The following is a 19,281-nucleotide window of genomic DNA, read 5'->3' on the forward strand; positions in this document are numbered from 1 at the left end:
TCAATGGTGCCTACACAGCGTTCTTAGCAGAATCCTGATATGAGCCATCAAATTTTGATTGGAAAATATGTTTACTTAACGGCCCACGTGCTCCGCGTAGGTCAAAGAGGAGCTTTTTTGGTATTTTCAAAGCATGATCCTGGACATTCCTTAAACGTTGTAGATAATCTATTTATATAATTTTGAAGCCTTATTATCATTTATATTTATTTTAAACATTTGATGACTGCATAAAGTATTTTTATTACATAAAATAGTATTCTTTTAAACCTCTCAATATAATGTTTTAGAATATAGTCATATTATTTCAGTACATCCATGTGCAGTGGTGTTAAGATTTTTTAGATTTATTATTTTTTAAACTCATTTATAAAACCATTAGTAAAATTTATGTTAACACTATGTAGTGAAGTTAGAAGAAGAAGTAATTAAAATAAATATAAAGGATAATAAGGCTTCAAAATTATATAAATAAATTATCTACAACGTTTAAGAAATGTCCAGGATCATGGTTTGAAAATACCAAAAATGCTCCATTTTGACCTACGCGGCGCACGTCCCCCCTTCAATAAATTAATATTGAATAATAATTAATATTGAATATATTACATTGAACACTTACCGTACAATAATATTTAATATACAGTAAACTTTTGAAATATAATTAAGAAACATCCTTTCATTTTCTACTATTTAAGTGTTTTACTGCAATCGATATAAAACTAACAGCTGAATTATTAATGTTATTGAAACACCGCCAATAAAATAAAATGTATATTTACATTCTCATGAAGAAGACGATTATAATATTATTGAATAGTTTACTTAATATAAAATAATCTCTCGTGCTTGTAAAAGAAATATTGTTTCGCATTAAAACACCTCTTGGCATTAAATCGGTATGAATCATTATGCAACTTTTCCTTGATGTCTTGACATTCAGCTCCCACTAAATTTTTAGCAACAAAAATTATTGCAACACAATATCGCGTTTTTAGTTCAAACATCATGGTAATGTAGGTAAGATATCTCGACAATGTAAACGATGTGAAAATATTATTTATTTTTTTGACCCTTTCCACTTCAAAATATTCTGCACAATAAGTAAGTATTAATAATTAATCTACAGCCGTGGTTCTATGATCACGTTATAATAATACTAAATTGAATGATACAATATATTATTAAATTTAAAAGAAACTATCGTTGAATTGCAATTAATACCTATATTATGATACATATTATATTAATTGATGCGATAAAATCCGACAGTTCTAATATCACATTGATTTCAGAATGTATCTTTTGTCATAAAGATGATTTTAAGTTGCTAAAATTATCAATAAGTGACATATTATTTTTTTATTCTTATAAATTAAAATTGTACATATTTTACCTGGTATACGTTCATCAAAATATAGATGAGATCAAACTATGTATTGAAAAAGTGAATTATTAAGAGCGTACATAAATGAAACGGCAAATAATTGTCAAAAGTATGTGGGACGTAATTTCGGCCGCGTTGCCAGTCGGAGAGCGATTGTCGACCTGTGAGCACGTCAATTTATTTTGTGATGGCGTCGGAAGAATATATTCTTAAATCGTGTAAAGATGAATAAAAAACGTTCCGCATGTACTTGAAAAAGAAAACATGTCAATGAATATACTATTATTATTAGTAATATAACAATAAACATAACATTAAATGGACGCATGTTGGGTTTTTATGACAAATTATATTTCGTTCGGCTCGCGTCATTTGCACAATCCGCGCATCGCCTAGCCACGATCTTTTTAGACCATGCCTCAGCTGAGGTATAACCTTAATGAAAATAGATATATGAGACAATTTAAATAGCCCTAAAATTTACACCCACGTTCCTTTGAGAGTTTTGAACTAACCACCACTATATATCAATAGCATGATTTTTAATTTCATTTGGTTTTATAATTCGGTATTGATCTAGGCAGCCTTACGAAGAGATTTTTTAAGAGAAATGGATGTAAGCCACATGCTCAACATATAAGGTCCATTGCATGCGGGATAGTACCATTGGTTAAAAGAAATACAGATGAAATTTAATAAACTCTTCAGTGGTTTCTCCGTTAGTTAATTTTGTCGTAATTAGATATAGTGCAGGTAGCTAATTTGGTTAAAGCACATTAACCGTAATACGACATGCCGTGGACCTACATACATTTTTTAAATATCCAATAGATGTATTTCTGAGGTGTTTTCAGTTTTTAGTTTTCAGGGGGAAACGTCATTTCCATGAAAAATATTAGTTCTGGTAAATAGAGCCTTGTAATTATTTTTATTTGAAGATTAGGTACCCCTTATACATTTCAGTCGCTTAGAGTCATAACTCACATTTTGCAATTTTGTCATTGTTGACTTATATACAAAGTGATTCTAAAAGCATTAATCTATATAAAAAAAAATAGATGGAAATCAAAAGTCACTTTAAACCATTTGAAAATTGTTGACAAAGTTGACTGTTGGTGTCATAATTCATATTATTTTTCAATGAATAATAACCTAACCTAACCAAACAGAGAACTCTATTTCTCAGTGTGTGTCTGCAGTCGCATGTGTATTGTGTATTTAAAAAAAATGTAAATCGAATCATTCACTCATTAATATTCAAGTAAGTTCAATACTTTTCTTGTAATTACAAAAAACAGTACTCTGGTGGTTTTTGCGATAATCTCAGAACTCGATTTTTGGAATATGTGAGTTACGTTATGATTAAAAGGCAAAACGTCAATAAATGCGTAGTATTCTAAAAAGGAATTTTCTAGTCTTAAGTTAGATAATATATGTGTCGCTACATTTCAAAATCAGCCAAATCCACCTTTAGGTAGTTATGACTTTTTTATAAATTGCTAAAGAACTACTGCTTTCTAACATTCTGCATTATCAAAATGTGGAATTCATTAATTGTAAGTATTCTATACTCGAAATAATATAAACTTTCACCCTTGTGACTGTGTATTTGAGAAAACAAAAAGCTGTTTTTCTCCTATTCATCTATTATGGACTTGACTGATTTTGAAATCTAGCGACACATATGAAAGTATTCAATATAAAGTATAAAAGTTGATATGGCGTTATACAGGTTCGTCGAACTGTGTTTTAAATATAAGATTATGTCATATTAACAATAGAAATCTTCGCGTTTCCAAAAATCTAGCAAAATAGTAAATTTAAAAAATGAAGTACCAGTCGTGGGAGGACAAGCAGAAGTTACTTACTCCAGTTTTGACGAAATTGAGATTTTAATGTCAGTATATAGAAAAATTAATGCTGCTTGACTGGCATAAGTCACGATTTAAGATTATTGAATATATAAAAAATTAAAAGTAATGAAGAACTCAAAAAATAAAGATTTAACAACCATTTTAAGAAAAACAATAACACAAAACATTGTTTATCTCAGAACTATGTATTTGGAGTTAGTGACTTCTGTCTGTACGCCCACGCTATAACAAGAAGACTTTTATTGTTGTTTTAATTTAATAAAACGAACAATACAATGCAGTTCCACCATGAATTGACAGTTCAACAAAATAACAGAAAAAAAAGACAAAATAAAAGAAATTTGACTTTCGTAAAATAATCATTCTGTCTTGGAATATTGTTTTTCCGTATGCCTTCAAAGTGTTAAAATGCGTTGAGAGTAGAACGGGTTGGAGAGTTGCAGATACCAACGGCAGACAATACAAACGGACGTTTAGCCGATTTCGAAATGGAACAATCGACAATCACATACTCGTGTCGTTTACGTTAACTTATCGCAGGGTTGTCAATCGCTTAGAATAAATTAGCAAATATAATATACAATCATACAAATATAGCGTGTGTCTAAACTGAATCCGGTATAGGTTTTCGAGATATTATGTGCGTATACGATGCACAAGAGGGGCTTGAAAGAGTCTTCACTTTGCAAGTGTGGTGAGATTCAGACGACGGATCACATCGTGGAGTCATGCAGCATATTGTATGCCTTCTCCGGAGGGATTTTATACATACACCAGGCCAAACCGAAGGCTTTTGCTTACCTAGATTCACGCCGTGACGGTCTCATTTTTACGTTTTTCTTATCTCGTATTCTTATTTGTCCGGTGGTTCTTTGTCTGGTACAAATCTTGTAATCGATTTTTAACTTTCCGACTAGCTAGACATTTGAAACTTTTAGAATATATCAGAACACGATGCCAATGCATTTTTTTTAATACTTTTAGCCATATTTAAGTAGAATTGATTTAATTTTCATTGTTTTGTATGAAAAGTTATTTCGGAAGTAATCCGTAAAAAGTAAAACTATTATTGGTTGCTAAGTGGGTCCTAGCAACTAAATTATTAATATTAATATATTATACATGCGTTACTATGGAAATCAATATGACATTTCAGTATTATTTCTATCAAGTACATTTTTTTTTTGATCGTTTAAGCTAGTCAAGTCAAGTTTATATGATTCAACAGAAAATTTAAAAACGTTGTATATAAAAAGTTCTTTTTATCTTGTAATTACTATAAATATAGCTAAATTTTACATTAAAATGAAAAATTTACTCAGTAATTTTTAAAATATTGATGGTTGTTTTCTGTAAAAAAAAAAAAAAAGATGATGCGGTCGCTTCGAAGAAAGCAAGTACCGAATAAAAACCTCTGTTACAGCAATTTCGTTGAACAATTTATTAGTCGAATAGATAGTTGTAGGTACTTATTTTTTCTCCTGCATATTTAGGAATACTCTAATAATCGTTGAATAATTTCTGTCAAACGTAATACAAAGACTTCTTAAGAACTCCTCTCTTTATAACATTCTTTGGAAAAAAACAAAATTGTGATGACGTAAGTATATCGGTATCATTTTTTCAAATATCATCTGTTTACATACATCACAATTTCATGTTTTTGGCTTATCATATTTTCTTTAGGACGACAGATTTTTGCGTGACATCTGTAGTATTTGTTCAAGTTATAATAAGTACAACGTTGGTAATTTTGATGTAGTTATATTTAAATTTTTACTATATTTCTGATCTCATCCATTTGTTCAATCCAACATATAGAAATAATGAAGTATTTGACGGTTAGTTTTACAATATTTTACATTGAGACTATTATAATAAGTTTTTCATAACTGATAAAAGATCACATAATATAATTATATATAGCTGTGTTAATGTCTTAAATTTGATACCTACGAGTATCTAATGTGCACGCATGAATACACTAGCATTACAAATCAATAACACTATGTATTTTCATTTCGCCGGAATCGTGCATGCGTTCTTTATTCAATTCACCTTCGAAGAGCGAGCTGCACTTTCCCGTCATCTAAACGGCTATATTATTATAGCAGCTATTTTATAACATAAGAGCAGCACGAAAAAATATTATTATGAACATTAGGTATACTTTACCGTTCCAGGTTACGCAACAATCGCGATGAGAAAAGCGCTCGGCGGAACAAACGCGAGCGACCGGCAAACTAAACTTCTTTCAAAGCGGTTTTGCTTTTTGCAGTAGGTAACTAACTATACCTACTTGTATCGCGGTTCTTTTAATTTCATTCTCACTCTTTCTAATTACTGTAAAACTTTCTGCAGCGATTAGACGAACTGTGCTAGTACTCAATTAAAAGCATTCGGTCATATTTTAAAGCGTAACTATTCATTGTACGTATATTCATTGTCTTCTCAGTCTGGTAGCTGCAGGTAGCTGCATCAAAAATGTGGTCTTTAAAAAAAACAATGGATATTGGTACTGCGTACGAGTTGCTTAAAATTAAACTCACGTCTCACATTAACACGCTGTCAAACTGTAGATGAAAAAGTAATAGTGTAAATAAATCTTTTAAAAACAAACTAATACACCTATGTATTAGGTTCAGAAAATATACATTTCAAAAATATCCTAGAAAAATGTTAGATCAAGTGAAGCATGAAAATCATTATTGGGAATGGGACGACTGGACTCCAGACAACTGGACGCCGCACTGTCGTAGACACGTATACAGAACCTAGTCGAGGTATTTTACTCAGTTTCTATCTACTACTTAGTAGTTTTAATTCATTTTACTCTTAACATAATGTATTCTTTATTGCGGATTGAGAATTACCATGCCTAAGGCTTATATAAAATAAAAAACTCTTTTTTCGTTGGAACTTAAACATATGCACGATTAAATCATTATTTACGTCTGCATATTAACATTCTCACCAACTATTAAATCATATTATAATCATTGAAATATAAATAATAATATTACATTTTTTTAAGTACCTATAAGTACCTAAGGTCTATTTATTTTCGAATTCCGTGGCGTCCAGTTGTCCGTTGCCAAATCGTTCTATACCTTCATTATTATCTTCTCACTATCCGGGTAAACGCTCTATATATATCGCTACATGAAAGTAACAGTGGAATAAGTCAAAATTATTAATATCCAGATAATTTAACTTTAATATTATTGTGCCATACAAAAAATTAAATAGTTATTAGTCATATGTTTATTTTGTTTTTTCTGCGGTTTATAATAAATGACAACCTGGAGAGACTGGTAGTTTTGGGTAGCCTCCAGGGAAGGCGAAGCAGAGGAAGACCGTCTGCTCGATGGAGCGACCAAGTGAAAGAGCTGACTGGGGGGGCACCATCCATTCTGCCCTGAGAGAAGCGGAAGATCGAGAAGGATGGAAAGTCTTTAACTAAATCTAAATTTAAATGTGGTCACGATCATCAGCCATGAGTGCACGACCAAGAAGATAATAAATGACAATGGTAGTATTTTTTGTTTACCATTATTAACAGTGGAGTAATATGTAAGTTATCCCACTGTTACTTTTAAGTTATATGTAAATTTTAATAAATGCAACAACGGTATTTTTTTTATTTTAAATGGGGTAGGTATTATATTTTTTTAAATCTCGGTGATTTATTATCTAGGTATAGCTTTCAGCAATCAATTAGCATACTTAACTTAAAATCGACTTTTTTCACTGTATCTCACCGCTACTTGAGGGTAGCGTTATACGCACTCTTGGAGTAGGTATTACAATTAATTGAATTACCTAATTAGTTACTAACACGACTTATATACAATAATAAGCGGTTAAGACAAATATCTTTATGACGTATTTATACAATGAATAATTATAAGATTATTATTTTTTAAAATACACAATTTCAATGTCAATAATTTAAGATTGTTAAATCTTGTGTATATCAGGGTTCGAAAAGGACCGGAACGCACCGGAGCGCCGTTCCGGTTCATGAAATCCCAAAAATTATCGCTCCGTCACGTGGAAAAAAATCATTTGACCATCTGAGCTAGATAGGCCATAGGTAGGTATAACAAAAAATCGAAAACATTTCTTTTTATAAAATTAATATACATATCGATAAAAAATAACTACTATGTTATGCGGCTCTCGTGGTGCAGTGCGTAAGGCGCTGGCCTTCCAACCGAGAATTCTGAGTTCGATCCCGGTGAGGACACAATATTATTATGTGATTTCTCAAAGCCTGGCTGTTTGTGACTGTTCAAAATTACTAACAACCACCTTGTACGAAAAAGCAAGGATATGGTTATTATTTTCAGAAAATTATTAAGCGCTCCGGTTCGTTCAATTTTCCATTTCGAGCACTGGTATATTATTCAATAGGTATTGAATAAAAAAATATATCTAATGTAATACATATTAGGTGCCTACCTAAATACCAAATCTCGGATTCTAGGTGGATCAACCAGTATTAATAGTGTACGGTTTGTGAAATCAGCATTCCATACAGAATGAGCGTAATTATTGAATTCTGTCTTTCCACCAAGAAATAACGAAATAACAGTGAGAAAAATTAATATCATAATTTTATTTATAATATTGAGAGCATGTCAGATCGTGCAATTTTTTATTAAATCACAGTAAGTACATTTAAATATATTTCCCTTTGTTATTAATATAAAAAAATATTTTGCAAAGTACATAATAAATATTGCATTAACTTTTTGAATCCATCATCATCATCACCTTGGGCGCACCAACCTGAGGTGAGTCTCGGCTTCCTCGAACAACTCTTTTCAGCTGCATCCCTATCCAAAGTTGCTGCTTTACAGTTTGATATACCCAACCCCAACTATACAAAAGTCATTTTAGTATTCCTAAGACACGCTTGATTCACGAAATATTCAGCGGAATTACGTGGCATTAAAAAATCAGAAATGTAGAGTGGAGAGAACTTGAGAAGGCCTTCATCCAACAATGAATTTAAATTAGTTAATGATGTTGAAGATGATGCAATACAGGTATGAAAAATCACACAATAAAAACACTTATAATAAAGACACAGTGAAAAATATTTTCAAAAGCAGAGAAAATCGTCAACAACGAAACGAATGTCTATAATTGTGGTGACTTTACATTGCCGAGTGTGGCTGTTTATTTATAATTCGTTTATCGTGATTCAAACATTGAACAATGTCTGTGTTCATCCAATTACTTTTGAAAAATTAATTCCACTTAAATTACTCACACGTTATTTTTTTTACAACTCATCACTACGTTTTCTGATCGTGCCACCCCTAACAGATCGACCACGATCAGGCCTTTGGGATCCATGCTTTATCATCTGCTACCCTTTTGTACCCTCATAATGTGGCTGAGGTACTGTAGACATGGTCGCCACAAGGGGGAGGCTGACAGGGCTCTAGCCTAGGGGCCCGGGCTCAGGGGGGGGCGGTGTAACGGGTCGACCAGATAAATGAGATAAACACACATCTTAAATTTGTTATAATAGTCAAAAAAATCGCCTGCATCGCAATTTTATTCCGGGGTTATTACCATTTTAAAATATAAGGTTATGCAATGCTATTTTTGGTTGTTGTGTGTTGATACTCGACAATTCCATAATTCGATGTGTTAAAAAATCGCTGAAAATACACGAATGAATGTTATTTGACCTCAAACACCATTTGGAAAACGTTACTGTAGAGCAGTGGTTCTCACGTAAAATTTAACTGTGGCCGCACAATTGACATTCACAGTTCTATGGAAACGTCTGGTGGCCGCACCAAATTTCACTTTTGTTGTGATTGAAAAAAACAAAACTAAGTTTTATTTGCTAAAAAAATGGATCAATTTATTTATAGACAAGTCAATTTATAAAAGACATTTGAACATTCTATTACATATGTATCTATTTATTTAAAAATATTGCAAATGGAAATTCCTCGACACTCTTTTTTTCCAATGCGAGACGCATGGCTGCTTCTAAGCTTACATCTGTCAACTGGCTTCAATATTATTATTTGTTTTTTTATGAAGTGCATTACACTGAATGATCTTTTACAGTATACAGTAGTAAGAAAAATCGACAATTGTTGCCAATTCGGCTCTATACTACGACCGTACACCCTGGATAAACGTCAGATGTTTTTTCTACACTTGAAAGTATCTAAATGCCATTTTTTGACAACCATGGCTATCCAGCTATTATAATCGTAGACAATAAAAAAAACCACTATTATAAGCGAAGACAATAATTACTGTCACAGAGAACAGTGAAATATTTTAATTAACAAATTTTATGAAATGCATTGGTGAACTCTAATATGCTATACTGATTTTTGAAAACGGCGAATTTGTTTGAATTTTGTTCATTGTAAAAGATTTTTATATTTGTGATTATAATAGCGTTTTAGCCATATAATAACAATTTTTCAATGATTGTCTATGCTCAAAAAGTGTCGCTTAGATGCTTTCAAATATTGAATAAAAAAATCTGACGTTTCTCTGCGGTGTACTCTCGGTAAATTGAGCCGCCAATTCTTTGAATTGACTTGATTCTTGGTCATCGTATAACTTCGACCAAATTTTTTCAAAGTGGTTTTATTAAAATGTTTTTTAAGTACCTACGTGGTCATGACTCATTTCCAATAACGCATATTTAACGTTAGCCCAGCCAATTAAATTAATACTGAAAATTATGTTAATCTCGTTTGTAGTCCTATGAAATTTTCATTCGTCATCATCTGAAAAGGCAAAGTTACAAAAGAAAGAGTTTAAAAAAAATCAATTCTTTGAACCTTATATCAAGTTCCAGATTTAGAGATTGAAGATACTCAATTATTTTAAGCTTTGATTTTAATTTAGAGGTTGTGTTTGTAATTTTATCATTGAAATCGCTAAAAGAAGGTAAAATAGAAAAATTGTCATTTTCAAATTCAATTCTGACACGAAACTTTTCACTGTGTTTTTTAATATGTCTGTGATGAACACGGTTTCTATTATTGTTAGGTTACTTTATTGTAGTTGTTTATTTATCGAACTATTATTCTATTAGCAAAATCCTCTGGTGGCTGCATATGAGAACCACTGCTGTAGAGCGTCAGACTGCCTTTAAACTTAGCGATAGGTGGGGGGGCGCCAAAAATTCTGGCCTGAGGCCCGCTTCAAGATGTGAGGGCCATGACTGTAGATATCTGGTTTCCATACTACACAGATCTTTTCAGTTCTTTCCCATTCGATTGAGAAATTGTTACCCGATTAGTCCGAGGTGTTTTAAGAATCCGTCTGTATACAGCCACATCTCGAAAGCTTCAACTCTCCGTGACATCTCTCGGTTTGGCGTCCATACCATAGTAAAGGATTTGAGAAAACATAACAGCAAACCATATGCAGTCTCGGACCTAGGTTAAGGTCTCGATTACTGCGGAGGCTTCTCATTTTGAGAAAGGCACTCCTTGCTAACTCAATTTTAGTTTCTATTTGAGACTGGTCACATTTATCATAGGCCAATATGTTCCTAAATAATAGTATGTATAGTGGGTCACACGTTTAATTGGCTCGCTGTTAATAACAAAACTTGTGTTGATGTTTTATGTCGCTATTTTTGGTACAGTTAATAATACACTTCAATTTCATAATTATTAGGTTTATTGTGTATTTTGTTTAATAATTACAATATTAAATGCAGGTCGCCAACCGTGCAGTAATGAAGTCTAAAGAAAGTGTAACATTAGAATCGCTTATCTATAATTTTTGAAAAAAAAATCAACATAGTGAAACCAATAGTACCTATACGATTGTCTGGACAAAGAAATCACCGACGATAAATTCAGATCGTGTCCTCAAAGTTGGCGAAATGGATAGGGGGAAATAGATCTCGATAACTGACTGACGAAGTTTATTATGGACTATTGATGTCGTATCTTAACAGCCTACCTCTACCCTTCACCACTACCATAGGCTCTCTGGCTCACTTCGCTTCTGTATCACTGAAACTTGTAATATATAATGTATAGTGCCTGCCTAGTCTTACTTGTATAATAACATATCATTCTAATAGAATATAGAGGCATAAATAACTAACATAATATAGGTATATGATGAAAAAAAAACAATATATTGATTGTGGGCTATGATAGTCATGCATTTTTTACACAGTCATCAACGCAGAAAGTGAGCTAATTTCAAGGATTTAAAGGCAAATAATATGCTTGACTGACTTGAAAGTAGACCTTCACACGATACAGCCAACTATTTCACATTCATTCAATCATTTAGAACCAAATAAACACATATTGGTGAAAAATAATAATATGGAATGTGTTGAGAAAATATTCTATGAACATAAATACATACTAATGTGATTCAGTAGTTACTAGAATTTAAATGAGTTTTAATTCCAATGAAATTTTTATTGAAAATGAGACAGGTTATATTATCATTCATCAATAAACTATTTTCAATACAAAATAATGGACTAAAAACGGAACCATACGATTCTATAATGATTGGTAACACACTTTCAACGAATTCTTGAATTTAATCAATAGTTTGTCGCGGGTTTATTTCATTAAACAATTATATCGATGACAGTGTAACTATATACCTAATAAGATGAGCATAATATTGTTTATGCCGCGATTAAAATGAGTGCTGTATGTTCAATATTAGGTGTATTTTAAATATCTCAATATAAGTCGAAATATAACCATTTGTGTAATTATGATCCTAGAGAAAGAGAAAGGCAATATAGTCAGAATAAAGTATGATAAACTGATCATAGTAAAACCTAACAATAAAATAATACTCCCTACATCACCTGAAAACAACCCCCTTCCACAAAACGATAGAAACATTCAAGCCACCAAAAAGAACAAAACGCTCCAACCACAGACATCGTTTCGAAAACCAAATAGCCTATCAGATGGAGCCCCAAAACCGGGTATGCTGAACTTCTTAGTCAACAAAAATACCAACATTATAACAAACAACCAAGTCAACAAAGACAAGAACACATAGCAACCAACCCACCCCTCCCACGAACATCTCATACATGAACATTTATTATAACAAGAAACAAAAACCATCTTCCAATACAGCTGGTCACCGAGGAAGATCACGACCATAACCCTCCAAAGGAAAATACAATCACGCTAACAAACCTTGCATCTATCCCACCAACCAAGCTTTACATATCAACCTGCAATAGAACAAAAGGGAAACGCTACAAAGAAAGACCCCATGCGACATGGCAAGACGACATCACAACAACAGCGGGCCCAATTTGGCTACAAATAGCCAAAGACAGAGTCCAGTGGGATTTCTTTCTTTGGAGGAGGCCTTCACCCGAAGAGGGGTTCTTACTAACCAAACAAACTAGTATCTTAACATTAAAAATATTATTTAAGTTACAAATACAAAAATATATAGGTACTAATATAAATGTTACATATCACTGTTTGATATATAAACATTATTTATTAGTATTATATACAAAATAAAAATCTTAATATATATATGTATTATACAAAATATAAAAATATCATAGATAAAATATAAAAAAATCATAGATAGATAGATATATATATGCATTATAGATATTATAATTATATATACATTAGATATAATCAATTCACTGTCATTTACTTTTTTTGTTTGTAAGAAATAAAAAGGCTTTTTATTTTTATTATTATTATATGTAATTATGGGTGGAATGTATTATTAAGAATCTCCATCAATCGTTTAAAGCTTGGTTGTGTTTTGTATTCATAAGATTGAAGCAGAGTATCCTAAGAATTGTCAGTTTTCGAAATACACCTTCAATTATTTATTTACAAACCGTGCCAAAATCCAGGCGTCTTGTAATTTTTTGCTCATTACCTCTAATACGATAATACTTAGGTACAAGGTTAAACGTACTCTCCAAATATAATAGATTGCTAAGTAATTTTACTTTACAAAAACTTTTAAAAGACCAAAATAACCGAATCGATAGAGTCTTATCGAAACGGGTAAATAAGCTGTCACGTACAACTTTGAATCAAATTTCAATAAAGTCTTTTATCTTATGTGCTGACTCAGGATTTATCAATTTTAATATATATTAATATGTTTACTTATGCTTGAAATTTATTATATTAATAAATAAAACATTGGCATCAAAAGTTAAGTCTGTATCTACTTAAAGAAATGTTTATGTTCAGGTGGTAAAGAGATTGCCCAGAGGTTGTGTTATCTTTTTCAGGGGACCATTGTAATAAAACGTTATTGATCTATGGAATGGAAATATTTGTGGATGTTCCTTCAATATCCCCATTTAGATAAAAAAAAAAGCAGACAATGCTCGCAGACAGTGGCGCACCCAGGGGGGGAGCCAAGGGGCCCTGGCACCCCCCAAAATGAAAATTATCAGAATGATTTTAAACATTGAAATTGAAACCCAATAAACTATAACCTTTGGGCTTAGACAAATAAAAACACCGCATAAAAATGATTAGTAATAATTCTCCAGCACCCTTTTTAGAAAAAAATCTTAGATGTTAATTTCTAACACAACAATTTCGAAATACTAATGTCAGGTTTATTTAGAAACCCAATCCCTAATGGAACTGTCAAAAAATTCTCAGTGTCCTCCCGAATTCCGGAGTGGTGTAGGTTATGGCTCGGGAGGGCTGACAGGGATCTAGCCTTGGGGGCCTGGGCTGTGGGGGGCCCGGCGTGTCGGGTTGACCAAATAAATGAGATAAACACACATCATAAATTAGCTTTAATAATAAAAAAGTCGCCTGCGGCGCTATTATACTTCATGACTAAGAACATTTTCAATTACTTATATAATTGTGCAATATATTTTTTGATTATTATGTGTCGATACTCAACAGCTCCATTATTAAAGTAGATGTATTGATCGCCAATAATTCACTGTATAAGTTCCCTTAATTTGAACTAAAACACAATTTGAAAAACGTTAATGTAGTGTTTCACACTGCCTTTAATCTTAGCGGTAGGTAGGGGGCCACCAAATATCCTAGCCTGAGGGCACGTTTTAGGATGTGGGGACCATGGTATAGGTACACCGAGTGCAATAGACAAAATACCGATAAACGAGAAATTAGGATGTGAAGAAGAAAAAGAGCCTATGGGACTAATTTACATTCTCTTCCTTGGGCCCTCCCCAATATTAAATCCTGGGTGCGCCACTGCTCGCAGACATGCACTTTATATATATAAAGTAGAAACCTCCCTTTATTGAAAAGAGTACCCTTAAAAGGACGACAGTAACGAACTATCCCCAGAAAAGTCTTTTCTTTGTAATACACCAATATTAAATGAACGTCAATGCATAAACCGAGAGCGGTTGTCGTATTCGACGCACGTGTTTAAATTTATCCAGTATTCTTCCTTACTCGAGATCGGTTGCCTTCTTCTCCTTACCCGTTCGGTATTTCAGTTCCTATTATTTCTGAGTTCCCTGAAGTGTCGGTGCGCAAGACATAAAACGAACCCGATAACATGGTACGTCTCATATTGTCTGTCTGATAAGATGCAGAACGCCAGTCCTGTGCTAGTCTGCCTTCGTATAGGAGTAAACTACAAGAAAAAGGACCTGTTGAAGGCAAATGACAGGAAGATCTCCACTGCAATTTATTGAAGACAAGTAAGTACCTAATATGATTATTGATTGCGAACAGTAAAACTACAATAAACCTATAAGGGTAAGTCGAGATTTCTCCGTATGTTTAAACTTAATTGAAATATGAAAATGCCACATGGTATTTAAGTATGTATCTACTTAAATAAATATCTACAATGTTTACACTGAAAAACTTTATAATACTCTCGAGTGACCACTTTTTCGGTTGCAATTTTGGTTTTTGCTAATTATATTGCCGCCAAATTTTTTTGGCGGTTGTGGTTAAAAAAAATTTACCCAAACCCCAAACGGAAATAATTTCAATTAAAATCAGCGGTTTTATTCATCGTGATTTTTTTAACCTTCCATCGAATACGTTTGAAAGTTATTTTTTTTTTTAATTTAACTTTTAAAAGTTTACAGAAATGTCGAAATAATTTCACAGCTAAGTGTTAGTATCTGATGGCCGTAAACGGTAAATCGTATCAAATCGGTTGACTTGCGAGAGAACAATGGAAATCCTGTACTAAAGTAAAAGTTTTGGTTTTAGCTGTAATCAAATCGTAGTCCATGACGACCCGTGCGTATTCCGTATCAGTGTATCCACTTAACACAGTGCCTGTATGGACGATCAACCAGGGCTCGAAGTGGACCGGAGCGCACCGGAGAGCCGTTCCGGTTCATAAAATCCACAAAATTATCGCTCCGTCTCATATACCAATTTATTTGACCGTCTGAGCTAGATAGCCCATATAACAAAAATCTAACACACGTTTTTTCATAAAATACATCTATGTTAATATTTTCGTAAATAATCGTATATATATAATATATATAACAGTCGTATGTTAATATTTTCCTACGGTGGCCGCGCGGCTTAAGCGTTGGACTATAACGTCGAGGGTCCCAGGTTCTAATCATGGGTCTGACACGTACACATATTGTTTTTCAATTTGTGTATGAGTCAGAGTATGGACCTAATAGGTTGAGCAAGTGGCTGACATCCATTTCTCGTATAAACAAACTCTGTCAATACAAACCTCCACTCTGTGGAGGCCCATATGATCCTATTAGGATCGGACATGGTCGAAAGAAAGAAAGAAAAGAAAAATTATCAAGCGATCCGGTTCGTAAAATTTTCCAATTCAAGCGCTGCGACCAGCGAATATGTACGAATGAAAGACCATCGTAAATCTATTTAAAATGTTCCCCTGATCCACGAGCCCGTGACGGACATAAAGCTTTCGTCAGGCAGGTGCTACACACCGAATTACGACTAACCTATAAGATAACATTCTGGTAGAGCGAACACCACAGTGACACATAATATATCGTCACCTCACTTACATTGTGTTTTAAGTTAATCAAAGTTTTAAGATTGAATTCAATTATAAGTATACGATGTTGATGGAGTAAAATTCGGGATAATATAAGCTTTAGATAAAATATCGTAATATATACTGACTACACTTGTAATAACCGAAGATAAGTAGTTCAAAAAAATTTTTTTCCTCACAATAGATGATGATAACATTATATTATATTCAGATATTTAAGTAATAAAAAATAATACATATTACATTATGTTACGAGTATTATGATCAGACATAAATCTGATGATTTAATGGAGGATTATCAGGTGCTTCACCATACCTTCCCGTACTGGTCTACGGAGTCAATTTCATTTTTTTTTTTACATATTATGGACATTACAAATTATAAATTTAAGACGTTCACAACATGACATGAAACATTAATATAAAGAAAAAAGTAATAAAAACGATAAAAATGGAAATATAAAAAGAGAACATAATATAATTAATATACAAAGCAGTGGAAATACAATAATTATACATCTAAGTTCAAAGAAGTACCTACCTACACCGAGTTTGCTAAAGTGACCCTATTTTAAGAATTAGAGCCTAAACTCACCAACACGCAAGTGGAATATATCAACACCCGAGTCGAAGCCTAGACGTTAAATTATACTGGAGGATTTCGAGGTGTGGCTGTATCGGCGTACCATCATGAAGATTTCCTAGTCTTTAACTATGAGAAGATTTTAAGATGAGCCATGAGAACTTACATATAAGCGCAAAAACATGTATACTTCGGTGATATTTTCCGGAATGATAAAGTATGATTTAATTCAAGAAGCGTATATAGAAAAAGATCCGTAAGTGGCTCAATGTCCATGGCGTTGGAAATCTGATACAAGATACAACTGTCCCAGGATAGGGAGGTTTACTGCAATTTGGTCGCTAAGCTTCAATATAAGACGACACCAAAAGAAATATATTAGTCATGTGATACCCACAGGAAAATGAAGCTGAAAAATTCTTCATGCGAATTAATCCCTATTACTTTATAACTTTTGTGTTAATCGTTCGTTACACAACTTTTTTAAACTCTTCACATATTTTATAAAACTGCTCTGGCTTAGTAAAACTGGCCATGCCGAAATAAGTCTTCAGACAAATTTCATGTGGGACAGATAGTGAAGAAACTACCGATGCGCTTTGCTAGTATTATAGTAGGTACATACCTATCATACATGATTCCAGAAAAATATTTAGTTACTTACTTAACACCGTCACTGTACAGGCCAATTGTCGTAACCCTCAAAAAATATCAAATTGTTCAGGAGTGAAAAAACTGTGGGCATTGGATTTACTTATTATTTTATATACCTACTTATAATATTATTTTATTACAAATGAGTGGCTTACTCTGTACCTACCCTTTAGCTTACGTTTAGAGAGGGTTACAGCATTTGGCTAGAATATTTTTTGTCAAGTTACAAATGGCTTAAAAAATAGTTTTGAATTATTTTAATATCGACTGTGTTTAGGAAAAGGGCGTAACCCACACAGAACAAATTTTACAGGAGAGGCAAAAAACGTTTTTTGGATGTTTTTCGTTCAATATTAATAAAAAAAATAGTCACAGACATTGGGTGCATGATGATTGATTATTTGGTGTAATATCTTTTCGATCTACTAATAACTAAAGAAGTTATTACAAAAAAATCATTAAAATTGAGGGAAAATGCTTTTTTCCTTCAATTAAAACTTAATTAAAACTCAATGAAAACCTGAATTAAGATAATAAATTGGCATTTGTGGCTTACTTCCTTTTTACTGAACGTGTATTTAGTTGTATACTTTGTTAATATCTAATTAAAGCACTTTTCGAAAAATCGAGGGTTACGCCCTTTTTCCTAAAGACAATCGATATGAGATTTTTTTTGGGATCTATGATACTTGTCCAGATTGTGTAAGAGTATGCAATAAGTCCATTACAATCAAACTAATCACTTTGGTGAAAAGTGAGGGTTACGGCAATTGCCCTGTACAGTGATGATAGTACGTACAATACTCACTCATTTTGACCTTTTGCAGCAAAACTTACCTACCTAAATCCCAATATTATAATATGTTTATGTTTTTCTAATCGGATTCCACTACGATTCCAATTATCCCGAAAATGGTGGAAAATTATGATTAACGGAGAATTTACCGCCAAGTAGAGCGCAGAAGAAAAACTACACTATGTTTTAATTCCAGGATTTTTGGACATTCAGTTTGGGGTTGCGTTAGGTATTTAGAAAAGAATAAAAGAACAATCTAAAAGTGTAACTAAATCATATATTCTAATATATTCTATATTCTAATGGAGACACTCTACGGTATTAAATTTATTTGTTGTAAAACAAAGTGCTAATTACAATTATTGGATAATAATTTATTTCAATTACCTTGTAAACCTGACCACGCGTGAAATTGACCGTGTGGTCTATTATTCAGGACGAATATATCTACAAATATTTTTTTTAAGTTAATCTCGTATTATAACAAAAGACAATATTTTATATGTATTTATATAGGTACCTACTGATTACATGAGTATTTGTGATTTCGTCACAATTTCTATCATAGAATCCTCGTCCCATATTTTTTATGTGCTTGGAGAAGTCTGGATACTTTTTGTTGGTAATGTTCCTTTCGTGTATTTCTGTGCCAAATATTGTTTTAAAAATGACATAATATATTAATGAAAAGTTGCTTTAAAATAATACTGGATAATATATAAAATATATAATATATTTTGGCCGCCTGAATAATGTCTTCAAAATGACCTCCCATTGTGTCTAAAGCTCATAGTGTTCAAACAGTGTGTGCTTCCTGTAATCACACATGCGTGTGAAACATGGACCCTAAGTAAAAGAGTGATCCAGAAACTTAGAGTAGCACAACGTGGTATGTAGAGGTGCATGCTGGGCATAACGCGAAAAAAACAAAAAGAGGAATGAGTGGATTAATAAACAGATAAGGGTTTGCGATGTAATACAG

At 32.6% G+C, this 19,281-nt stretch overlaps 1 protein-coding gene across 2 annotated transcripts in view; it reads right to left on the reverse strand.

The window, feature by feature from the left end:
- Positions 1–19,281, reverse strand: part of pot (zona pellucida domain protein papillote) — a 115,803-nt gene that overhangs the window by 95,620 nt on the left and 902 nt on the right. The gene's annotated exons all lie outside the window — the stretch shown is intronic.

The sequence above is a fragment of the Rhyacophila brunnea genome, unplaced genomic scaffold (genome assembly GCF_057557595.1).
Source record: "Rhyacophila brunnea isolate RB1 unplaced genomic scaffold, BYU_Rbru_1.0 scaffold_2, whole genome shotgun sequence".
NCBI lineage: Eukaryota > Metazoa > Arthropoda > Insecta > Trichoptera > Rhyacophilidae > Rhyacophila > Rhyacophila brunnea.